This window comes from Gordionus sp. m RMFG-2023, chromosome 1 (assembly GCF_954871325.1).
Source record: "Gordionus sp. m RMFG-2023 chromosome 1, tfGorSpeb1-WG-v2, whole genome shotgun sequence".
Taxonomy (NCBI): domain Eukaryota; kingdom Metazoa; phylum Nematomorpha; class Gordioida; order Chordodea; family Parachordodidae; genus Gordionus; species Gordionus sp. m RMFG-2023.
In genome coordinates this window covers 90,428,510-90,456,476 of record NC_088775.1, presented here as the reverse complement: position 1 = coordinate 90,456,476, position 27,967 = coordinate 90,428,510, and the positions used below count along the sequence as shown (strand labels likewise).

Genomic DNA, 27,967 nt, shown 5'->3' with positions numbered 1-27,967 from the left:
TGATGTTTGGAAGGTCGCTTAGGACGACATTGGATCAGTGGAAACATATTACTTTTTTTTTGACTGAAATTAGGTTTAAAACTTGGTTTATAAAAATTATTGTTAAATTTGTTAGCATTATAATTATTATTATTGAATTTGTTTACGTTGTTATAATTATTCCTCGAATAAGTATTTTTGGAACCTTGCATAGGCTTATGTTTAATTATTTTATTAACTTCTGTCAGGGTTTTCTACTCCAATCAAGACAGCGCGATAGCTAGACGCACATTATCTTCAAAAGTAATATTTCCTTCGGCATATTTTGACCGAAGTTCTTTGTCCAGCTCGGGTAACCCTACTCCTAAGATGAAAATATCCCTTAAGAGTTCATCAACCGGCGATTTAAAATTACATAAAGCGCAAATGCTTTTTAATTTAATTGAAGAGTCAATTATACTTCCGTTATTTCTTTTTAATGTAAAAAAAATTATTCCTATAAAGAAAAATGCTAGAGACATCCTTTAAAATTTTTTCTAGATTCTCGATTAAAGTTAAATAATTTATATTATTTAAAATATTTGGAAAATAAAAATTTTTGATTTTAATTAAATTTTCGGTGCCTCTATAGGCCAATAAAAGATCCTTTTTTTTTATTTTCATCGAAAATATTTTTTACCTTGAAAATGAGTTCTATATTATATAGGTAATCCTGAATATTAACTTTTTCTTTGACAAATTCTGGAATATGAAATTGAGTATGTTCTTCAATCTTCTTCAGAGGCATGGTATAATTTTAATCCTTTTAATTTTAAATAATTCGTCGTCGCCAAATGAAATGATTTGATTAATTTATTGTAAAGTGATTAATTTAATATTATCAGCTATATATATGTTTTTCTATTTTTATAAATTGTAATTGTATCTTTAAGCGAATATAAAAAATGTATTTATTTAAATACATTTACACTTATAAATATAAGTAACAATTTGCATTCAATTCTTTAACGCCTACTATTTATTTTAAATAATTATTATTATAAAAATTAAACATTTTATTATTCATCCCTTAATTGATATAATCCTTACGAGAATTTTTTTTGATATATTTAAAAAACTACTATTATTTTAAGACATTATATACCAACTAGAGGTGGTGCGACAAAAATATATAAAATCTTAATTGCTTTCATTATATCACTCTGGTCCTTATTATATCGCTACTAAAGGATTCATTTCTAATGACATCCTTACCGTGTAATAACTCAAGGCTTCAATATCTTTGCATAATTGTGTTTTTATCAATTTATATAACATAACAAATTCTGATATGAGTTTACATAGTGAGTTTCATGGCTATTATTTCAAATTAACCAGCATTTATTATTTGTGCAGCTATGTAATTTAAGAATATTACTCATATTGTTGAGATCATTTGATCGCGTAATTAAAGTTAAGCTATAATAGCAAACTGTATCGTCATTTATATATAATTAAATAAGAGAAGATACTCTTTTGGAAATTTAATATCTCATAATAATTTTCTCGATTACTTATTTAGCTTCCATAATGTCATCTAGGTATATCCACCATATAGTGTTATGATTTGGATTAGTCGTTCATTTACTCTTCTTCAAGAATAAATGATTTAAAATATTAACACAACGTTTACAACGGTATATTTTTAATGACCCTTTATCAATGTTAGTTTGCTAAGAATTATACTGCCTTGTGTAGTTTTTAAAAACCATTATCAAATGAGGTTAACCTTTTTTTATCACTTGTAATTTCAGACTCAAATATTTAATATTTTAATAAATGGTTAAATATTTTATTTTATATTAAAAAATATTATATTTAGAAAAGTGTTTTGTATTGTTTTACCTTCATTCTTTGTACGCTTAACAAATGCCAAATATGAAATTCAGAATAATTGTTCTGAGTTTTTAAATTTCAATCAAAAAAGTATAACACGTTCGAAGGTCCCCGCAAATTAGGAGGTATGGAGGGTTTCGCTCCCCAAAATTTTTTTAGTAGATCCCCCTGATTGTAAAAGCTAGTGACGCCCCTGATAATATAAATGAATTAATGCAGCAAAAAAAAACAACAAATACCTCCTTTATAAAAGTTCTTACGCAAATGGACTATAAATTTAAAAAATCTGCCCACTTTACAAAATATGATAGTGAACAAAAAAAATAATACAATATTAGTGAATAGCGAATCTTTTTTTCAATATTTTTAATAATTAATACCATACGCTTCCTTGATTGGTCATCGTCTGCAGACCCGTGACTTCTCAGTCACTTTGTAATATGTAAAGATAAATTCCATAGACTGAGAGGAGACTATCTAATGTTGAAAATATATTTTATCATAAGACTTGCATATAACCGATCATAATGACAATCACTAAGTGAAAACAGTACTTATAAATAAGATTGAATCGAAACCAAAATTGCATAATTTTTTATTACCCATAATGAATGTGAAGGTCTGCTAGAGCCAGTCATTTTTTTTATAAATATTCAATATTATTTAAGATAGCTGAAAAAGATAAACCAGTATAATTTAATATAGTATTGAAATGATTTCCCTTGATACCAGAAAAACCACTTTCAGAAGTTCTCTTTTGTAAATATAAATAAGAGATTTAGAACATGTCAGCCATATTCTTTAACGATTATTTCAGAACGCGAATCATTTTATTGTATTTCCAACTTTAAGTAAACCGATTGTTCTATCTGAAGCCATGAAGACAGATTAAATAATTCAGAACATACTTCAAGAAGAGATCTGTAAGAATTCACCACTTTTTGATGAATTAGATATTTCCTTCCTTTCACCCTTCCTTCTTTTATTCTTTCTTTCTTTGTGCCTTTCTTAAGAGAAAAAAATCTTAATAATATTGTTTTCATCTCATTTTATTAAAAATGAGCTAGGTTCATAAAAGTGAAAAGGAAGGAATTTTTTTTTTAATAAATATGCTAAGAAATATATTTCTTAACATAGTATACAAAATATCCTCATATGCTCTTATAAGTGGAGAGAAATTTTTACAATCCAAAATTAGCAAAAAAAGTAAAAGCATAATGTTAATCTGTGCTCAACTAAAATGCAGCACTTTTTACCCTTATCCCAATTTCATACTTCCATTTTAAACATATTATCTACTTCATAAATGTATAAATTCTTTTCTTTTTTAGTTTCATGTGTGTTTATCTTCCCTTTTTATTGTATTAATTTAAGTTATCTGATATAAATATGCTTGATATATATATTATATTTTTAACATGTATATATATATATATAATGTTGTGATGATTTAATGAATCATGTTCAAGAATAAAATTACCCATCCATATAAAAATATTTTGCTTGTGAAAAGAAAAAAAAAAAAAAATAACACAAGGTGAGGAATAAAAAGAAATCTCGATAATTCATTGTCTATATTTTAATTTATTTTTCGCAAACAAAATACCATTATATGGATGGATTTTAACAGAGTTGTTAAAGGATCTATAGATATAAAAATGTGGTATCTGTATATGTATCTGTCTCTAGATAGATTTTTGATTAAAATATTGGTATCTAGATATTATTTTAGACGATGTATCTGTATCTAGATCCATTTAAAAAGTATCTTTTAACAACTCTGGATTTTAACAACACTGTAAATGATTTTTTCCTTTTAATCGAAAATATCGAAGGAGTTGACGTCATTAGCCATTTCAATCTCCCAAGTCTCAACTTATTAGGACCTCATTTTATTAAGTTTTTTTTCTATAGTGTTGTTAAATTACCTAACATTGACGATCTTTATTGTAGCTTAGTCAATATTTTAGCCTAAAAAATTGAATTAAGCCTCTAATTTGAGTCTCAACTTGAAGATTGATACGAATATTTTTGGTGCTGCTTTATAGTTGACTAAAGTTAGGTGGTTTAATAATACTAATTTTCTAAAATACATAAAGGTTTCAATTGACTCTTCAAATTTTTGGGGGACTCTAGACCATGCCCCTGACCCCTTCTAGTGATGTTATTTGGGTCAAAGTATTTGTAAACCGTTTTTTCGGGAAAATTTCTTTAAAAATCAGAAACTTGAAAATAAATACGCCAAAATACTTAAAAAACATATCAAAAACGGGGTTTAAAAACTGTTTAGCCTCAATTAAGAAGCAATTAAGTAATCAAAAACAGCTAATACATATAAAATACAATACAATATATTTTTAATGAATCTTCATCAATACCAAATTCAAATAATTTTAAAAAGAAAATTAATAGAAAATTGGTTGTAAATAAAATGTATTTTTAAACAAGAATAAACGCTTCTACCAGCTTTTCAAAATTATAATTAATTTTTTTATAAATTAAAAAAAATTTTATGAAACAACTTCTTCGAAGGCTGTTAGATTTTAACCTCGTTTTTAACTACTTTACTCAAATTTAGTCCAAATATGATAATTTATTATTTATCATTTTTTTGTTAATTAAATTTGTATATTTGAGAAAATTACGTTCATAAAAAATTTATCTATGCAAAATATGAATAAATATATTTTAGCTGTTCTATCATCCATGATTATATTTTTCCATAGAATTAAAGGTAATAATTTTTTTAAATATAACTTATATATTTCTTATAACATTTTATTAAAAAATATCCTTCTTAAATTTATTATTATACCAGTTGTTGAATCGTCAAGTATTTACTACCTATTATTATTATTATATTATCATTCCCCATAAAGAATCACTAAAATTTAATATCTTGTTGCCATTCTCTTAATGTTTTCGAAGTCTTGACTTTGGCTGTATATTTTGTATCTGATTATAAAATAAAACAAAGGTAGCGATAATGATAAAATGAGACATTTCTATTAGATTTTTGCTAACGAGTTCTTAGAGTATGAACCCAACTATGCCAAAAAAATGTGCATTTGAATATTTTTTTTTAATTAGACGGGTTTTACAGTAAGTCATCATATATCATTTTGTTACAAAAAATGAGTTTAAAGTTATGTTTTATCGATAACCCTCGATTTATGGTACATTTTTAAAATAAAAACGGCTAAATCATTATTTTAACCCTAAAATCAATTTTACTTAAAGCCACGAAATTTGGTAACAAGATGGAATAAATTTTTCTTCCAACTATATACAATCTCGAGATGCTTTAATAATATTTTGGCTTGAATGTCCCTAAATTTTGGTTTATATAGCAACACTAATATTTTACGGGTTTAAGAAGAAATAAGTTTGTTAGAATAGGTGGAGGTTTACGATTGGACGATTTATTCTCCAATCATTTTTTAATGATTGGGTTTTAGACTTGTTTTATAGGAAATCAAAAATGAGTTTCTAGCAATTTTTTCTAATGTGGGTAAAGCTTCCTATTACAATTCAAACTTGCCAATCAAATTTTTTTTTCTTAAGCATAATTTTCTGCCAATCATATTTTCTAAGAACCAATTGAAAGCGCGCGTCTCATTAAATAATAATTATGGTTTATAAATTCCAAAAATGTCAAAGTTTATTAGTCTTAAAAAATTATTTTTGAGAAAAAAATTACCTGGCCTTGGGATAAAACCAACCCCGGTCTCCCCTATATTGAATTAATATAAAATTATGAGCCCAAAATAAATTTTTTTTCGGCCTGGGAATGTTTACAAATCTTGTGAGTAACAAAAACTGCTAATTAAAATTTTTTTTAATTAGTTTAATCGATTTATTTTATAATCATAAAAATATCCTCTAGGTAAAACGATATTTTGCTCACCTGGTCATAGTAAACATCTTTTAAAATTTAAAATAGACAATGTTTATTGTTTATATTTTTTATATTATTTATTCATTTAAAAATATTTATTTCTTTAGTCAATATTACTTGCGTAAAAGAAAGTTATACTACAAAAAAAAATATAATTAATATATTAACAGCTAAAATGGGGTTAATGATGCTTACTACCAAGTGAATGTATGGAAATATTCTAAATACCAACATAATTTGCTAAATACCGACCAAAATTTATTAAAATGTAATAAGTCTTATTATTTAATATATTAATATGGAATCATGTGGTCGAGTCCGGCCTCCTATATATCATACCCCCAAGGATGGAACCACCAAGTTAGAATAAGAAAAAAAGATAATTATTATCGGGATTCGAACCCGTGACCATGGGATGAGTAAGCGAAGCTCTTAGGCCATAGAGGCTTTCCAAAAATTACGATTTTTTAAATATATATTATAAATATATTTGGTAGTGCCTATCCAAATGAAAATAAATAAAATTCAAATTTGATAGATGGTACCTTAAGGTACCAAGCATCATTAACCCTAAAATGGCGTAATCAGCCGGTCTGTTTATTGCCTTTCCAATCATCGTGTATTTTATTAAGATAATAGTATTAAATTTTATAAAAGGCGCTAAATCAAAAATTTATAGTTGGTAAATGGGCCAAAACACATGTTTGAAATAGTGTTGTTAAATACTGTTTCCATTTTTTACAAACGGCCAGCTCAATACTATAGCCAAAAGATACTACGCAGCTCTGCATATTTTGCTCATATCTGGTAGAGGGGTATAGAGATTAACAAAATCTCTAGTCTTACTTAGTATTATTTTGGCTAAAAATCTTAATTTAAAGTTAAAAACCACTAGGTTTTAAAGTATTTATTTTATTTTTTTATTAATATGATGATATTGACAAAAAAAAATGTATTCCAATATTTATGCGGTAAAAAATACAAATATCTATCAGAAAATTTTGATCGTGAATTTTTTAAGTAATTTTTTTAATCGATTGATTGGTAATATGTCATTTGATTGAATACCTGATTTGAGGAAAATATATATATATATATATAATTTTATTTTATATAAATATTACTTGATAGATGGTAATTTTAAGTATATGCAACCAGGTTTCTTCTAATTTTTTAAAATTGATTTATTTATAAATTTACAATATAATAATCGACTAATAGAATTTGTGCCACATACGATATACGGTAATAAACTTCGATTTACAAGATAATAGTTTCTTATATTTTTAAAAAAAATATATATATAAACGTTTATATCGTGATCCTAACGAGACATCAGGGGAGGGGAGGTAGAATGCGGTCTCTTCTCTTCTCTTCTCTTCTCTTCTCTTCTCTTCTCTTCTCTTCTCTTCTCTTCTCTTCAATGTTAATTAATGAAACTTAAGATTTATAACACAGTTCATTTTAATTTATTTTTTGCATAATCACAAAAAAATAAAAAAACTTTAAAAAAAATAAACTAGATAACTATTTTTTCAGTCCTTGCCTTTGTATAGTAATAAAAAAAAGGAACAATTGAAACTTTATAATATTAATAAATATTCAAAATTAAACAACTTTATATTCCAGCCAATAGTCATTTCAACTAACGGCAATTTTTCACAGTCTACATATATATATTTTTAAAAAAACGTTATCACGAAAAATTATTAGCATAACAAACGAAAATCGCGAATCCTTATAGCTTAAACAAAAACTTCAATTGGAAATTTTTAAACACAATTATACTTGTTTTTAGGTGCATTTTCATTATTAAATTAAGCTCTTTTTTTAGAGCCTTCGATACTAATAATATATATATATTATTTAGTAATTTTATATATTTTTTACATATTTTTATATAGTTGTTTTAATATTTTAGTGTTTTATCATTTTTTATTTTTAAAATTATGATATGATAAAATAACAAAAATTTGTTATTTAGCGCAAAGTGATAAAAAAAAACAGTTTTCTACAATCTCGTATGTTTTATCCGAGATAATCTACTCTTAATAAAACTAACTTTTATGAAAAATCTTTCGATTATAATATAATACACTTTAATGAAAAAAAAGGGGTTAGGAAAATGTATATGACTTTAAAAAATTCGTTAAGTCTGTTAGGATTAAATAGACATAAGAAACAAATAATTTTTAAAAAATAGTATAATTTTAATTAGTGAATGAAAAATCTCTATTATTAGAGCCGATTTTTAAAAACGGCAAACTCGATATTTTAGCCCAGATAAATATTGTTTCAGCCTCGGGAGATTTCGCTAATAGATGTCAAACCTTTGTGCCATCTACAATCTTCAGGGTTGCTTGATATTTTTCTGGATAAAATATTGCATTAGCCGTTTTTCAAAAAATAGACTCAAAATGGAGCAATTGCATCAATAATTTCTATATTTTTTTTTCTTCTTCTTTTTTTTCTAGAATACATAAAGGACCCAAATTATTTCATCGAAAGTATAGGTATTTATTTTATTATATTTGTTAGACCCAATGACATATATAATACCTAGACTGACGATTCATTCATTAAGATGCATTTTTAAGCGTCGTTAAAAGCAAATCAGCTGTGCCCGCCATTTTGGTAACACATATAGTAATTATTCTCATGTTAAAAACTACTATTAAATTGATAACTTGTTTCCTTAGTATCTCAATGATCCGGTAATTCTTTTATAAAGTTTGCATCAGATATAGGAATAAATTAGGCTCTCGTTTAAAATTTTAATAATGATTAGTGTAACCAAGATGGCGTCTACAGCTGATTTGCATTGATGTACACTTTTAATGAATGAATCGTCAGTCTAGGTATTATATATGTCATTGGTTAGACCCTAACACGATTTGAGTAGTATTTTTTTTAAAAAAAAAATATCTAAACTCAATATTTTATCCAGAAAAAATGTTATACGCAGGCCTAAAAAATTTCATACATGGCTAAAAAAAATTGGACATCTATTAGCGATAGTGTGGTTAAACGGCTCGTTTTGAGCCGATTTTTTAAAACGGCTAACTCAATACTTCATCCAGAAAAATATTACGCAAGCCTGAAGATCTTGCTCATAGAAGGAACAAAGGTCTATACATATATTATCGAAATCTCAAGGCTTAGGCAATATTTTTCTGGCTAAAATATAGAGTTAGCCGTTTTTAAAAATCGGCTCAAAACGAGCCATTTAACAACACTAATTAGCGAAATCTCGAGGTATTCAGTCAATGTTTTGCTGGCTAAAATATTGATTTAGCCATTTAACAACACTATACACACTCATCTCCCCAATTTTTTATGATAAAAATTTCTTTTACTTTAACATTTTACTAAATTTATTATAAAAAATATACGATAAAACTCAAGATTCAAAATTATGGGTCAGTTTAAGTGAGTTAATAATTATATATATAATTACAAATATGTATAGTATAATATTAATATTGTTAGAAAAATCTGGATTTAATAAGAGTTATTAATTCGTGGTTAATATTTGTTTAACTGATTTATTTAAAACTAAATCGAGGCTGATAACATTAATTGTTTCAAAACTGAATGATAACATTATATTTTAATGCAAAAGGATTAATATCTCAAAGTCTCAAAGTCAACTTAGGTATAGTTATAACACATAATAATTTAAAATTATAAACAAAAAAAAATATTGCAATTTTTGTTTTAAAAAATTATGTTAAGTACAAAAAGTGAGACCAAGTGGTAAAAAATTGTGTATATATAATATATATATATATAATATATATATAATATATATATATAATATATATATAATATATATATATATATATATATTTATTTATTTATTAATTACTACGTACAAAGTTCATTTTTACTCTTGGTAAAATATAATTTGCTAAGATAGATTGCCACAGTACCATTGACATATAATTATACCTAGACCAATGACATATATAATACCTAGACTGACGATTCAATCATTAAAATGCATTTTTAAGCGTCGTTAAAAGCAAATCAGCTGGACCCGCCATTTTGGTAACACATATAGTAATTATTCTCATGTTAAAAACTACTATTAAATTGATAACTTGCTTCCTTATTATCCCGATGATCCGGTAATTCTTTACTAAAGTCTGCATCAGATATAGGTCGTTTAAAATTTTAATAATGATTAGTGTAACCATGCCGTCTCCAGCTGATTTGTATAGATGTACACTTTTAATGAATGAATCTTCAGTTTAGGTATTATATATGTCATTGACCTAATTCATAAAAAGTGTAACTACATCAATGAAAAACAGTTGGGGACGCCATTATGATTACCCATATCATTATCAAAAATTTTAAACAAGAGGCCAATTCGTTTCTATGTCTTACCCAAACTTTATTTAAGAATTGCCTGATCATCGAGATAATAAGGAAAGCAAGTTATCAATTTAAATATTAAAGTTTTACTATATAAGTTGACTTGCATTCAACGACGCTTTCAAATGCATTATTATGAATGCATCGTGAGTCTTGGTATTTATTATATGTCATTGCCTAGTACCATATGCTCAAATTTCTATTTCCTTATCATATCACGATATATATATATATATATGCATTTAATCTTCAATAATATAAAATAGTATCTATTAGTTGGTTCAGTGTGGATATAAGTATGAAATAATTTTTAAAACTCTATAGATGCTAATTTATCCTAAACAATTTTTTTTTAAAAAATATCCTTGGCGCTAAGGAGGACGATATAAAGGTTGATTGCAATTTTTTAAATTTTTTATATATTTTTAATGATAAAAATATAGGTATTTAGTTAAATAAAATAAAATTTTAAATAAATAAACTGCATCTTCAATTAATATTAAGACCTTTCTAAAATATTTGACTATATATTTTATTTACCAATTCAACTATAATAGAACAAAATATATTTTTAATAATACATATATTTATAACTTTTATACAAACAAAGGAGTTGGTTTTTCGGTCATCACTTTCATCTCTCTAAACCATAGTGATTGACATTCTCTTATTGTCTCACAGGCATATCAGATAATATTGTCATAAGTAGATTATATATAATTTACTTGTCTACATTATAAAATTATTTGATTGACATTGAATATTTTATAAAGTTATATTAATGTAAAAATACACAATTACAACATTTTCAAATGACAAAAAACTTAGATATTTATTCATTATTCCTGTTATTCGATGTTTACCTTATCATCGTTTTTTAGAGATAATGAACTATAAAAGCAATCTCTAGAGTTCTAATATTTGTTCCTTTTCCCAGCAGAGAACAAAATCAAGTTTTCATTCTCATAGCATATCTAATAATGAGCACAAATTTTGACCAGCGAGGTTAGACATAGCAAAGACAGCTTACCCAATATTATGAGTTCGACTTCCGTCTCAATCAGGCAATAAATAATATTGTCCAAGCCTTTAAAAAAAATACCTTTCTCTACTCTCTAATCAATAGGGATTTTAGATTTAATAGCTTCTAAATGACCAAACATCTTAAAAAGTGTGATTAATAGGATTACCTAATCCTCAAACTATTCTATGTTTCGATTCGGAAATCACAATAAAAGATTTTTTCCCTCGAGAAAGAATCTTTCTGGAGTTTTGCCACTTTATCCCATTCCATGTTATCATTCTTTCCTTTTTTAAATTTATTTATTTAGATGCTTTTTTAAATTATTCGTTGTATTATTTTACTCATTTTTTTAGTACCTTTTACATATATGATTTGCCCTTTTATAAATAAATACATGGTTATAATTTTAATGCTAATTCAAATACTTATTATATAAAAATATCATTATAATTAATAATATTTGATTATATATATATACAAAAATAATTATTATTTGAAATTTTTAGTAGAAAAAAGACTAAGTAAAAAAAAATAACATTAAAACAATTTTCTATTCCGTTTAAAAACTAGTTAAATCATATTTTGTTCCATACCCATATATTCTATCTTTTGGGTTTCTATTGTCTTATAGATTATAATAAAGAATATTTAATTGTGTTATAAATCGATATATAGTGGATGTAAATGGTACCTTAATAATATCTATAGGTAATATTTAATGTTAAAAATATCAATATAAATACATATCGAATAAATAAGTTTGATATTAATTTTTTTTTCACCATTTTGTTACAGTCTTTAGTCTAATAAACCTCCCTTTATTTTTAAACGCCAATAATCGTTCTTGTCAACATTTACCCCTACCTTTCTTTATATATACAATTTTACCATCATTTTGATTCTATGACTTAGATTAATTTTTGCCAGATACATCATTATAATGCCCCTCTTTTTAACTATACTTATTATCACTCCATTTCTCATAAAACAACAAGCAATGTTTTTTAAAATTCCAACTTTTCTTTCCTGCACTCAATAATAATATGAGAAAACAAGGTTATCTTAGATGTCAGGGTAAAAAAGATTAAACATAGTAGGTATTGCGATTTCCTCACAAGGTGCAAAGTTAGAATTATTATATGATGCCATATTAAATGTCGCAACAAATCTAATATTTTTTTTTCTTCTCAGGAAGCAGAACATGGAGAATACCAGGTTTTCATAAAATATTCCTAATTAATTAATTTCTATGATATTGATATTTTAGTCATAGAGGAGGTCACGATTACATCTTATAGAGGTTTTAAATTATCATTCTTTTTCGTTTATTTTGTTATAACATGGTAAACTTAGATGAAGAACCATATCTCCTACAATTCAATGGTACATAACTGCAATAAATGATTTCATTTTTATATTAATATAATAGAGATAAAACGAGATTCTTGGAGATTTTAGATTGTTAATCGCTAAAATCTGATTGGTTGTTTTAAGGATGAATTTAAATTTTTACTATTTTTTAATAAAATTGATAAAAACTATGGTAGGTTTACTTTTTATATATGTAATAAAGTATTATTAATAAAAGGTTCTAGAATATATTCTTCACTGTCGTCAGATGGAAATCGCGTGATTCATTTTCAATAGTAAATGGATAATGGTTATAAAGGAAAAAGAAAAAAGAAAAAACAATTGTGAAAATTGATGATAATTTATTGATATTATAAAATTTTACATTTAAACTTTGGGTTTGTTTGGCATTCATTAGCACACATATCATTATTTTTTTTTAAATATTATTATCAAAAAAGAATATTTTTAGGTTATTCCAAAATTTACGATTCCTATAAATGATCAGTTGAGATTTTTATACGTGCAACTTGCATTTTTTTTTTTGAAAAAACGTGAAAAAGAAATATATATTTCTCTTTACTTCCTTCATATTATAATAGATGTCATAATATATATTTTTTGTCAGATTTATACATTTTTTTAAAAATCGCTCTAAATATAATTGTGTTTGTTTAAATAAATGGGGCAAACTCAGTTATTAGTCAAATACTATTACCTTCAGCCTCATCATTTTTTTAAAAAAATATTAAATAAGATAACTTTAAGAAAAATATCCGAATTTTGTGGCCTGTGTGTAGATTTACCTTAGTAACCCTAATTTTAAGTCATTAAGAAATACAAATGAGCTATTAATTCTTATAAATCCACATCCGCCATCTCCGGGATTATATTTACCGCGATCAAAAAGTTAATTCAATTACCTTTTTTTTTATTAAATACCCATTAAAACATTTTTATTTTTCCACCTCCCCTTCTCCCATCTCGAATGAAATCCAATCTATTATTAAACTAAGAGTGAAAACTATTATTATAATCAAATGATATATCAATTAGTTATTATATATTATGTGTTGGTAATAGTTATTGATCCCCAAGGGCCTAGACTAGCCTATCAAGAGTTATAAGTTACATTCAACTGGATATTATTAGCTATGGACATATCTGAATTAATAATATAATTAAAAAATAAATAAAGCGAAACGTGCTTAATAGCATCAACGATTACTGATCATAAAAAATATGTGAGGACTTTATATTTCTCGTCTTACATATTCTTGTCTTGTCTTGTCTTGTCCTTCACTGGGGAAACACACTAGTGACTTTCAACACTCCATGAGAGGGCCTATCCAGTGAAGTGGATTTGCATTAACTGTTTGGCAGTAATTTACCCTACTGTCAGGGCCCATTTAATCAAAGAGGGATGATGATACCTCTCGGGGATAAAGCTGAATCCACTAATTGACAGGAACCCTACTGTCAGAGCCCATTTAATCAAAGAGGGGTGATGGTACCTGTCGGGGCTAGGAATCCAGACAGTAATGGAAAATAAGTAGAAGAAATATATATTTTATAAATTTATTTTTGTAAATCAAAAAATTTTTTTTGTTAGGAGAGAATGAATAAAAAGCAGAAAGAAAAATTTCTTATACAATTTACAAAATAATGTTAAGAGATTCTATAGAAATGTATAAATTTATACTTCAAAATTGAGTTTTTGAAAAATTGATAAAAATGGAGATTTCTTAGATATTATATTCACTTGATAAAAATTTCTAGATCGCGAAATAAATCTCCTATATTAATGTTGTTAAACGGCTAGTTTCAATATTTTCGCCAGAATCGACTGTCTCGAAATTTCGATACTATATGTTAGACCTTTGCTCCTTTTATGAGGAAAATTTTCAGGCTTGGGTAATATTTTTCTGGATAAAAAAACTTAGTTAGCCGTTTTAAAGAAATCGGCTTAAAACTAGCCGTTTAAACAACACTATCCTTCATCTCAAAATTTTTAAATAATTTTTTTTTAAAAAAAATAATTTATAAAAATAATTCTTATTTATATTTATTTGGTTTTTATGGCTATTTTTATTATATACAATATACAAATTTAAAATCTTATTCTTTAAATTAGTTCATATTATTTGGTATTACTATATTAAGTTTTTACGACTAATGTTTAATTTTTAATAATGTTTTATAGAAATTAATTTAAAGTATTACTAAAAAAACTCCTTCTATTTTAAACAACTTCCAGTATTTTACATGTCAATTTTTGCGTTTTCTTACGCCGCCTTTCTGGCAATGTCAAAAGGTAAGCCTAAGAGACAGCACTGAATGCGTTAAAGTCCTATGTGGTGTTTAAAATATAAACGGTTCAATAAGAATCAAATATAATTTTATTTTTTAACAAAAGATCACAATAATTTGTATATATATTAATCAAAAGTTACATTTACGGATTATCAATTGATTGTCATAAATGGTATCCTTTAAACAAAATAAAAATTTATTTTGTAAAATTTAGTAGTTAGAAATAAAATTTTTAAAATATCCAGAGTTTGGAAACTGTACTAAAAGATTAAAGTTTTTAATATTTTCAATCGATTTTCTAAACAAGGTTATATATGCAATTCGGAGTCAAAAAATTTTTTTAAATAGTTTTGCTAGGAATCTTGCGAACATAAAGAAAATAGAGAACATCTTTCCTAAACTTATCGATTAAATTAAAATAAATTTTCTTGTAGTCCTGCGTTAAAAAATGAATTATTTCCTTATATTAATTTTAGGCGTTATTTTATGAGCTTTAGGAATTCAGATGAATTTTTTTTATTTTTCTTGCAGTCATTCCTTTCAGAAATCACGTATAATTCCTTAAAAAATATATTGTCTGACCTTAAATTCGACCTTAAATACATATGATTTAAAATATATTATTCCTGTTCATTGATGCATGCATAACGACTCCCCAAATATACACATTTCTTCTATTTTAAAAGTTATATAATTTATATTATAATTTTCCGATGTCCTCACTACGTTATCGTGACGTCTTGCTTGTCATCGTTATGTCATGTCATCGCTACGTCATGTCATCGCTACGTTATGTCTCACATCGGTACGTATTTGTTTTTATTTGTTGATTTTATATATTTATTTTATACAAACAGAACAGATGAATGGAATTTCGAGAATTGTTGGTGTAAACATACCTAACATGGATTGAGAGATTTGAAAAATCATCTTTGAATTGATAAAAACAATATTACCTCAACTTTGTAAATATGAATGAAACTTTTTATTTCACAATCCTTCCTTTTTTAGATTACCTTATCAATATTTATATCACAATTACACATTAATAAAATCTCTACAAGATACTCAACTTGTATATTAAATTATCTAATCGAGATTCAACTATGTAGAGAAATAGCATTCGTCCTTATGAAGAATTTTTAAAAGTTACCCAAATAGTTGCTATGTTAACTGGATCAAATCAAGATTAGAAAGAAAGTATTTAATTAATTTATTAGTTCAGGAATGGGAAAATGTTGTTATTATTTCATGCTGCAAATATGTCTATTCACGAGTAGTCCATGGCGAGAGGCCAGATAGCGAAGAGAGATACATCCATCAGGTCATTTCTTATCCCACAGGTTTATTCTTACAGTGTTCAATTGTTAACGGTATGTTTGCCCATTTTAAGGCCTGGAGCAAATTTTTCATCTAATTTTACTTCCCTTCAAATGTTTGTCCGATTGGTAATCATTACATTTCCAAAAAAACTGAATCTTTATTAGAAGGCTACAATGGAAGCAAGTACATTTATACAAACTTAGAACAAACTTCTGCAATAATTCCATCATCTTTATATCAAATATTTAATCTTAAGTTGTATTAATCCATTCCCGGCCCGTACTCGACGCCAAGTGCTTCGGACAGAACCTAATATTTTTAAAGAAAATTCGGGGTCGGGTCGGGCCACGGAAATATTATTAAATATATCTAAATTTATCAATTTTATTTCGATTTTTTTTAAGTATAATAAAAATATTTGATTTTATTTATATAAACTAGACAACGCCATATAATATAGGTCTTCTATTTTGACGGGCTGGCGAAACCTTTTAAATAGTTCGGGTTCGGGCCGAGCCGGGCTGGAAAAATTAGGCCCCATGCAGATCACTAATTTGTAATTTTAGAGAGGGGAAAATTTTGGTAATTATAGGAATGGTTAAAACAGTTGAATGCATTGTTGAAATCGAGCTTAAGGATGTATACTTGTACTTGTCTCATTTTCAATGCGTACAAGAGAAACAATCTCTCTACCACCTTAAATTCCCTAAGCTAATTAATTATAACAAAAAGATTGAGATCTTTTTATGAGTTACTCCCCTTGCATAATGTTATTTTTTAAAATAGTTAGATGTGAGAACTAAATTTTCCGGGAATTTATGATCAAATAATTTAATCTTGCTAAATGAGGGTTTTGTAGTGGAAGAATACATCTGTTTATTAATCATATTTAATCATTTTTGATAATATATTTTTTTTTTGTAATTGCTATTATTCTTTGATACAATTTTATATAAATTAATATTTTTTAAGATAGAATGTATAATAGTATTGAAATGATTTTCCAGAGTTCCTTTTGCTTTCCTTAAATATCAAAATTAATTTCCCTACCTTCCTGAACTATTTTAATACGTCCTCCTTCGTAAATATAAACATAAATTATAAAATAGATTTAGAAAATTACCAGGAATATTCTTAAACGATTATTTCTTAACACGAATTTATTGAATTTTCATCTTTAAGTAAACTGATTGTTCTAACTGAAGCCATAAAGACAGATTAGATAATTCAGAACACATGGAGAGATCTAAGAATTCACCCTTCCATTCCTTCCCTTCCTTCCATCCTTCCTTCCCTTCCTTCCTTCCTTCCTTCCTTCCTTCCTTCCTTCCTTCCTTCCTTCCTTCCTTCCTTCCTTCCTTCCTTCCTTCCTTCCTTCCTTCCTTCCTTCCTTCCTTCCTTCCTTCCTTCCTTCCTTCCTTCCTTCCTTCCTTCCTTCCTTCCTTCCTTCCTTCCTTCCTTCCTTCCTTCCTTCCTTCCTTCCTTCCTTCCTTGAAGGAAAATAATCTTAATAATATATGTTTCATCTCGTTTTATTAAAAATCAGCCTACTTTCGTAAAAGTGAAAATGAATGAATTTTGTTTCATGAAGATTAAAAACTAGAAAATATAGATAATTTTTTTTATTAATATGTTAAGATATTTATAATATAATACTGCGATACTTGCCAATAATCATTATTTTCCTTAAAATCAAAATTAATGTTTTATACTTTCATATATTTTTCTATTGAATTTCCGGTTTGCGTGGCATTCCCGAGCAACAAGAAATAATTCCGGACATATTTATTCTGAGCTTTGAAGTTCTCAAAGTTTAGAGAGTGTTTCAGTTTTAATTATATTTATTCCTACAGAAGATAAAGATATTTTTTTAAACTCTGAAGAATTATGAAATTAATATTGTAGCGGGAGAACGCAAATGCAAGATTTGTCCGATCTTGTAAAAAGAAAAATTAACCGATCCTGATTATCTTACCTTATAATGTTGTGATAACCTCTGAATTTTTTGATTTCAGCCTTAAACAAACTTACTCAAAAGTTAAAAATATTTAGAAAGTTGCTGACAAAATTAAAATATGCCTTATTGAAAGAGTTAAAATGGCCCATTTTTGGGATTGGAATGGAGTCGATAAAGGTAAAACCATACGGCTCAAGAAGAAACAGACCTAATTCACAAGATACAAACCATTTTTGAAAGAGTTTTTTTCAGCCCTATTTCCGGTACGAGAATTACAAAAAAAAACTAGTTTTTTTCGTGATGGAATTCACATTATGATTTTATGTAATAACTATGTTCACTTAATGTTATAATAATTAAAATTATTTACTTTTAAATCGTTTATAAAAATTGTCAAATTTTTTTAAAATCTTAAGGAAAATAATAATTTACTATCTAACATTTTTTTAAATTATTATATATATTTTTTTGGCGCGAAAGTTTGCCAATTGGGAAGTAAAGGTGGGAAAAAATTCGGAATCAATTACGATATGGAATATTAATTCCCCGAGGAATTTCGGTAAAGTTAAAGATAAATTTGAACGATTATATATGCCCAAAAAATTAATTAGTGAATATAGGTTCTCCGTAAGATAAATTTATATATTTTACTTATTTTGGTTACGAAGTTAAATATTTATAATATGTTTAATATTTTAAAATAGAGATAATTATTGATTTACAATGAGATTGTTCAAAAAATTAAAGTTAGCTTGATGTTGATGAATGTCAAAGTAACTAAATTATTAACGCCATCTATTTTATTATTTATAATTCTTTTTTATATTTTAACCAATTTCATTCTCCGACAATTTTTTATACCCCAATCCAAATGGATTAAATTTTTGAGCAATATAAATAGTTTTTTTAAAGGAAAAAAACAAAAATTTTTTTTCATGTTTTTTTTTCAAATTCACTACACCATAATCGTTATATTTTTTTATTTCTTATTCGATCAAATTATTTTTATATATTTAGAATTATTTGTATTATTCAAAATTAATTATTTGATTCGAAATTAAGAATCGAAAGAAATTATCTAATATTCTATTTATTCTATTCATATCCTTGTAACTTGGTATAGTTTCTAGAATGGTTTTAAAAAGAATTAATATCTTCTATAAAATATAAATAAATAATTTATTAAAAAAAATTTAAAATCTTCAGTTATTTGTGAAAATTTAAAAAATTTGTATTTATTCAGCCACAGTTGCATTATAAGTTTGGGCTTTATTTTTATTCTTTAATTCTGAATAGAGTATTCTAGTCAGAAGAATAATTACATTCAATTTTTTAGTTTTAATTGTTAGAGACATTAAGGTGATAGCAATTTTTATCTATGCTTAAAGGATGTATCTATTCATATAACTTTTAGTCCTAAGAATCACTTTCTATCTAGAATAATCAGTTAGAATTCTAAAAAAAGATTATTAGGACTCAGTCTAAAGACTTAGCCTAAAGACTTAGCCTAAATATATAATAGAGATTTGCAATTCACTATCTGGCTCGTATCTAGTCCGAATAGGTTTAGGGACAGGCCTATTTTAAAGAAAATCGGTACCCGGGTCTAATATTTTTTTTAAAAAAATTTCGGGCCGTGCTGGGTTGTAAGGATAGGGCCGATACTCACTTATATTTAAGGTGTTAATGAAAATTAATTAAAAAGTAACGAAATCGGGATTCATTCTGTCATATTAAAAATAAGATACAAATATAGCCAGTGACATGGCCAGGATTTGTCCAGGATGGAGAGGGATATTTAAAAATTTTGGGGGTTCCGCCACCACAACCCCCCCCCCCCCCTCCTTACCACCAACTCAAATAAAACGAAAGGAAATGAGAAAGCAAAGAGAAGGTAGAGGAAATGGAATAGGGAAAAAAGAAAGGGAAAGAAAAAGTGTAAGAAAAGAAGGGTAGAAAAAGGGTTTCAAAATATTTTTTAATTAATTGTTGAAAATTAATAATAATGGATGCTTAAGGAAGTAAATTCTTGTATTTAAAATCAGAGTTTATTTTTTTTAGAAAAAAAATGAGTGAAATAAGTATTCATTTTTTTGAATATGAATATTTTACTTCCTAAGCATCTATCAATATTATTTTCGATATCGCATTTAAAATTTTTTATAAAGATATAAGCGAGTTTTACAATTTTTTTAAGGCGAAAGGAAAGTAAAGAGAAAGGAGAATGGAGAGGAAAGGAAAAATAGAAAAAGGGGGAAGGCAATAAAAGGAATCGAAAAGGAAAAGGAAGAAAAAGAGAAGAAAAAAAAGTATTGAATTTTCAGCTTTAAGTAAACTGATTGTTCTAACTGAAGCCATAAAGACAGATTAGATAATCTCAGAACACATGGAGAGATTTGATAAGAATTCACCCTTTCATTCCTTCCTTCCTTCCTTCCTTCCTTCCTTCCTTCCTTCCTTCCTTCCTTCCTTCCTTCCTTCCTTCCTTCCTTCCTTCCTTCCTTCCTTCCTTCCTTCCTTCCTTCTGTTTCATCTCATTTTATTAAAATCAGCCCACTTATGAATGAATTTTGTTTAATGAAGATTAAAAACTATAAAATATAGATTAATTTTTTTTTATTAATATGCTAAGATATTTCTAATATAATACTGCGATACTTGCCAATAATCAATATTTTCTTAAAATCAAAATAAAAATTAATATTTTATACTTTCATATATTTTTCTTTTAAATTTCCGGTTTGCGGGACATTCTCGAGCATCAAGAAATAATTCCGGACATATTTATTCTGAGCTTTGAAGCTCTCAACGTTTAGGAAGTGTGCTTCAGTATTAATTCTGAGAGATTATATAAGTTAATTTTTTTTTAATATGAGACTCTACGGACATATTTATTCTGAGCTTCGAAGTTCTCAAAGTTTAGAGAGTGTTTCAGTTTTAATTATATTTATTCCTACAGAAGATAAAGATTTTTTTTTAAACTTTGAAGAATTATGAAATTTATATTAATGTAGCGGGAGAACGCAAATGCAAGATTTGTCCCATAAACCGATCCTGATTATCTTACTTTATAATGTTGTTATAACCTCTGATTTTTTTAATTCAAGCCTTAAACAACTTACTCAAAAGTTAAAAATATTTAGAAAGTTGTGGACGAAACTAAAATATGCCTTATTGAAAGAGTTAAAAGGGCCCATTTTTGGGATTGGAATGGAGTTGATAAAGGTAAAACCATACGGCCCAAGAAGAAATAGACCTAATTCACAAGATACAAACCATTTATGAAAGAGTTTTTTTCCAGCCCTATTTCCGGTACGAGAATTACAAAAAAAAAACTAGTTTTTTCGTGTTGGAATTCACATTATGATTTTATGTAATAACTATGTCCACTTAATGTTATAATAATTTATATTATTTATTTTTAAATCGTTTATAGAAATTGTCAAATTTTTTTTTAAATCTTAAGGAAAATAATAATTTGCTATCTAACATTTTTTTTATTATATATTTTTTTTTGGCGCGAAAATTTGCCAATTGGGAAGTAAAGGTGGGAAAAAATTCGGAATCAATTACGATATGGAATATTAATTCCCCGAGGAATTTCGGTAAAGCTAAAGATAAATTTGAACGATTATATATGCCCCAAAAATTAATTAGTGAATATAGGTTTTCCGTAAGATAAATTTATATATTTTACTTATTTTTGTTGACGAAGTTAAATATTTATAATATGCTTAATATTTTAAATAGATATAATTATATTGATTTACAATGAGAGGGTTCAAAAAAAAAAATTTAGCTTGATGTTTATTAATGTCAAAGTTACTAAATTATTAACGCCATCTATATTATTATTTATAATTCTTTTTTATATTTTAACCAATTTCATTCTCTGACAATTTTTTTAACCCAATCTAAATGGATTAAATTTTTGAGCAATAAAAATAGTTTTTTTTTAAGGAAAAAAACAAGCAAAAATAGTTTTTTTTAAGGAAAAAAACAAGCAAAAATAGTTTTTTTTAAGGAAAAAAACAAGCAAAAATAGTTTTTTTTAAGGAAAAAAACAAACAAAATTGTTTTTTAAGGAAAAAAACAAACTTTTCATGTTTTTTTTTCAAATTCACTACACCATAATCGTTATATTTTTTTATTTCATATTCGATCAAATTATTCAAAATTATTCCTATATTTAGAATTATTTGTAATTATTCAAAATTAATTATTTGATTCGAAATTAAGAATCTAAAGAATTCATCTAATATTCTATTTATTCTACTCATATACTTGTTGGTATTGTTGTTAAATGGCTCGTTTTGAGCCGATTTTTAAAAACGGCTAACTTATTATTCCACCCATAAAAATATTATGCAAAAAATTTTGCTCATAGAAGCAGCAAAGGTCTAGACATATATTAACGATATCTCGAGGCTTAGACATAATAGCAGTTTTACAACACTAGTTGGTATAGTTTCTAGAATGGTTTAAAAAAGAATTAATATCTTCTATAAAATAAAAATAAATAATTTATTAAAAAAAAATTTTAAAATCTTCAGTTATTTGTGAAAATTTAAAAAATTTGTAATTTTTATTTATCAGTCATCAAGTTGCGTTATAAGTTTGGGCTTTATATTTATTCTTGAATTCTGAATAGAGTATTCTAGTCAGAAAAATAGTTACATTCAATTTCTTACTTTTAATTGTTAGAGACATTAAGGTGATAACAACTTTTATCTATGCTTAAAGGGTGTATCTATTCATATAACTTTTAGTTCTAAGAATCACTTTCTATCTAGAATAATCAGTTAGAATTCTAAAAAAATAAAGAATTATTAGGATGACTTAGCCTAAATATATAATAGAGATTTGCAATTCACTATCTAGCTCGTATCCAGTCTGAACAGGTTTAGGGACAGGCCTATTTTAAAGAAAATCGGTTGTCGGGTCTAATATTTTTTTATAAAATTTCGGGCCGAGCTGGGTTGTAAGGATAGGCCCGATACTCACTTATTACGTATAGGTGTTAATGGAAATTAATTAAAAAGTATCGAAATCTGGATTTATTCTGTCATATTGAAAATAAGATACAAATATAGCCAGTGACATGGCCAGGATTTGTCCAGGATGGAGAGGGATATTTAAAAATTTTGGGGGTTCCGCCACCACACCCCCCCCCCCCCCTCCTTACCACCAATTCAAATAAAACGAAAGGATATGAGAAAGCAAAGAGAAGGTTAGAGGAAATGGAATAGGGAAAAAAGAAAGGGAAAGAAAAAGTGTAAGAAAAGAAGGGTAGAAAAAGAAGTTTCCGTTACAAAATCGATAAAATAAGGCTAAAAAAACAAAATAAAAAATTGAGAATCTGGCTCTTAAAAATATTTTTTAATTAATTTTTGAAAATTAATAATAATGGATGCTTAAGGAAATAAATTCTTGAATTTAAAATCAGAGTTTTTTCTTTAGAAAAAAAAAATCGCCAGAAAATGAGTGAAATAAGTATTCATTTTTTGAATATGAGTATTTTACTTCCTAAGCATCTATCAATATTATTTTCGATATCGCATTTAAAAAATTTTTTTAGAAAGATATAAGCGAGTTTTACAATTTTTAAGGCGAAAGGAAAGTAAAGAGAAAAAAGAATGGAAAGGAAAGGATAGAAAAAGGGGGAAGGCAATAAAAGGAATCAAAAAAAGGAAGGAAAAGAGAAAGAGAACGGAAAGGGTAAAAAAAAGGCAAGGAAAAGAAGAATCTAAAGCGAAAAAAAGGAATGGGTAAAAAAAAGAAAACGGAATAGGGAAAGAAAACGGCACAGGAAAGGGGAAAAAAAGAGATGGGATAGGAAAAGAAAAGAAAATGGAAGATGAAGGATACAGAAAAGATAAAGGGAAATGTAAATTGGAAGGGAAAAGTAAACGGAAAAGAGAAGAAAGAGGGAAATAAAAAGAGAATTGACTAAACTTTGTATGGTTGGTAGAATTTGTTGGATTTCTTGATCTTTAGAAACGTTTATTTTGTCGAGTAACCAGCCATCTCTTTCATTGTTTTGGCAACGACATGTGTACAATTACCAAGATTGATCAAGACAGGGTTATATTTTCTAAAGTCAAAACAAAATAATATATAATTATAAAATAATGCACCACTGAACCAGCATAGGAGTCAATAATTAGGTTCAACTTTCAGGCAATCGTGGGAAATATCATCAGATGTTCTGTAAAGGATGGGTGTAATCTAAAATGTTAAATATAAGAAAAACATATTTAAAAAATTATTGGTAAGCATAAAAGATATAGACATAATGATTTGATGACTAATATTTTGTATGATTGATGGAAATTGTCGGGTTTTGTAACATCTGGAATTTTTATTTTTGTTGATTAACCTGCCACTTTCTTTGTATGGCAATGACAGATAAATCCGTAATTTATACGATCACCAAAAGTGGTTAAGACAAGGTCTATTATCTAAAAAAAAAATTTGTAAAAATGATAATGCACTGAACCCTCAGAGGTCATCATTAGATGTCTCTTTCTAATTGATATCTTACATATGTAATTTACTTTAAATAAGCCCAACACCGTAGTTAAAATTTAATGTTTTGACCCATAAGTTCTAATTTTACTTGAATAATTATAGTTTAATTCAAATCTGCACAGAATGTAATTTATTGATAAATTTTTTCTTTATTTTCAATTATTTCTTTATTTATGATATTTTTTTAAAATATATATAAATTAATACCTACCACAATGATATACCGAATTTTATAAAACAACCTATTTTCCCCTCTCTTATAAAATTTCAATTGAAATGGAAAATAATAAATTTCTGAACTCTAGTTTAGCAATGGAAATTTGGTAATTAATAAATTCGATTTTATTTTCATTTATCTCTATACTAATCATTTGCACTTAAATTATATTTATTAGGATGATTAAACAATCTTAATAACTTATAGTTAAAATTTTTTTTCTCATATTTACCTTACAAATTCTAAAATATTTCAATAAAATTGTCATAAATAAATAACATTATTATTGTATTGTTTGGTTTATTGATATTTTAAAATATAGCGAGACAAATAATTTAAAATTTTATTAATAACTCAATAAAATTTTTTTATACATGTATGAATAACAATAATATTTCCTTTACATTTAGATTAACAATTTATAAAAAAATAAAATAATATCTATTCATTTTATATATCAATTTGTCTTTTCCTTATATCTGTTCTTGGTATACTATTTTTAAGCTTATCCATTGCCTATCGACTGTTTGGAATATATATATTGAAGGGTCTGACCTTAATACAAATTTTTTTTTGAATGATTTACCACATAATGGACATAATATACTTAGTACAATGATTGTAGAGTTTTATGCACATATTTTTTTTAATTATTCCTAATGCATGCATATTCCCATAGACAACTGACTCAAAGAAACAATTTATTGTTCTGTTTCAGATCCCCTCCCCTACCAATCCAACTAGCCCTACTCGTTCATTTAATTAAAAACGAAAAAAAAGTTAATAGACCATTCATTTTAAAAGATATATTTTTATTTTCTTGTTATAAAAGCAAAGCAAAAAATTATATTAACAGATTATTATCATTGTTTTTTTTTTATTTATTCCAAAATAAATTTATTAAATTCTTAGCTTGCACGATTTTGAAAATCACTATCAGAATAAATTCCTTACATGGTGGCGGATAGGGGAACCAGCTCATTGCAAACTGGCGGGGAAGGGAGCCACGTATCATTCCTGCGCCTGCGTGGTATGGTAACTGAAGAGGACGCATGATATGTTAACAAAGACAAAGAACAGCTTATTAAAAGGGAAAATTGATGATAGATAGACACGTTAGGAAAACAATTGCCGTTATTCCAACGCTCAAATTTGTATGGCTGTTAAGAGAGAGAGAGCTGCGTATTGAAAACATTGAAAATTACACATTAATTTACATTCAAAAAATTTGTGCATTAAAAAAAAAATTTTTGAAAGCAATTTAAATTAATTAATTATTATCATAATGATTTTGTATAACGATTGTCAGTATAATCGTATATTATTAATTGGTAAATTTTAATGTAATATATAATGTTAATCCATTTTACAATATTATATGATTAATTACATTTATCAAGTTTATTTAGTTAGTAAGAACTTTTGGTAATATAAAATTTAACGTTAACCTACTATAGGGAATTATTATTATATTAAAATTATTATATCAATTATCCCCATAGTAATTGATAGTTTTTATTTAAGTAAAAAAGATATAATTACGAAAAACTATTATGATTAGCTATATTGAACCCCTCCCCACCTATTTTCAATGATTTGTTGGTATACTAAAATTATTGTTATTTTTCATCACTTACCCAATATAATACATATAATTATCTCACTAATTTCACCATGTAATGTAAATTTTTTTTTTAACTGATGCATGTTGTGTATGTTATGATAATACGTTTATTTAGTTGTATATATTTTGATATAATATCTTAATTTAATATGTAGAATATTTATTTAATTAAAAACAAAAAAAATTTTTTAATAGACCAATTTAAAAGATACACATTTTTATTTTCTTGTTCTAACAAAAAATTATATTAATAGATTATTAATCATTATAAAATTCTTGTCTCTTAGAGCATGAATCCCTACAAAATCAATGCCAACTATAATTTATAACATTTTTTAATCAAATCCTAATAAAAAGTAACCGTATATTCTAAATGAAACATTTAGAGAATTTCTAGATGATTCTGATATGAAGCATCAACATCTACCGATGAAAGTTGTGAGGATGAATCATAAAAAACAAATAACAATTGACAATATTTTGGAAAGTTGTGAGGATGAATCATAAAAAACAAATAACAATTGACAATATTTTGTAGGAAAGCAGGAAAATTTATTATCTTTTTTTTTAGAGAAAATTAAGCTAACAAAATTTTGTCAGCTCTGGCATGAGCAGAATTCTAATGAATATGTTATTTTATATGATCGCTTATCCATCTTTTTCTAATTAAAAATTTTGACGTAATTATTTATAAAAATTAGAGAAATTATAACTATCTAACAAGAATAAATTCAAAAAAGTATAAATGTTATAGCAATAAAAATTTTTGAAAATTAATTTTCGGGAGCGGGTCTTAGCGGGTGGGTTGGGTCAAATTTTTTAATTTTTTTTAGTAGTGAGCGGAAATTGAATCATTGCGAATCAAGATTTGGCTTGAATATGTCAGTTATAACCAGATGGAAGCATCATATATAAATAAGATCAAAATTAATTTGATAGTTCCTCCGGGCCAGCATAAAATATTTTAAAAATATATACAAAGGTGGAGTTTTAAAAAAAAAAGATTAAAAATCTTGAAAAATCAGGGATAAACTTGAAAAATGGGATGGAGGAATTGGAATGATATTTCAGGCCAGACTCTCAAAATTCAATTTCCGGTTCTCTAATGCTAATATTTTGTAATATTCCTATATAAGATTCATTATAAACCCCCCCCCCCACCCCCAAAGTTCATTTAAACAATGCTATATTTTTTAAAACGTAACTAACCACTTTTTTTTTCAAATTTAATAATAAGAAAAAAAAATTTTAAAAATTATTATTAAATTTTTCCATCGACCCTTGCCTCCCCTTTGGAGCTTAATAAATTTCTTCTTAATAATCGGTTCAAAAATTATAAATGTTAAAAAAAATATTATAGTATAGTTTAAACTTATAAAAAGCCAGCTAAACATAATTTTTTCTGCATTAGAAACTTTATGATTCTTTCCCATTTTCTTTCCTTGCTGTCAAAGAACCTGACCCAAACCTTCTGGCCCACTGAAAATTTTGTCCCA

At 26.2% G+C, this 27,967-nt stretch overlaps 1 long non-coding RNA gene across 1 annotated transcript; it reads left to right on the top strand.

Annotated features, from left to right (window-relative positions):
- Positions 1 to 4,508: 4,508 nt before the first annotated feature.
- On the top strand, positions 4,509 to 12,650 carry LOC135922191 (uncharacterized). Its single transcript, XR_010570774.1, has 5 exons — positions 4,509 to 4,588; positions 12,348 to 12,371; positions 12,424 to 12,456; positions 12,510 to 12,539; positions 12,586 to 12,650. It is a non-coding gene; the product is annotated as an uncharacterized LOC135922191 (long non-coding RNA).
- Positions 12,651 to 27,967: the final 15,317 nt, after the last annotated feature.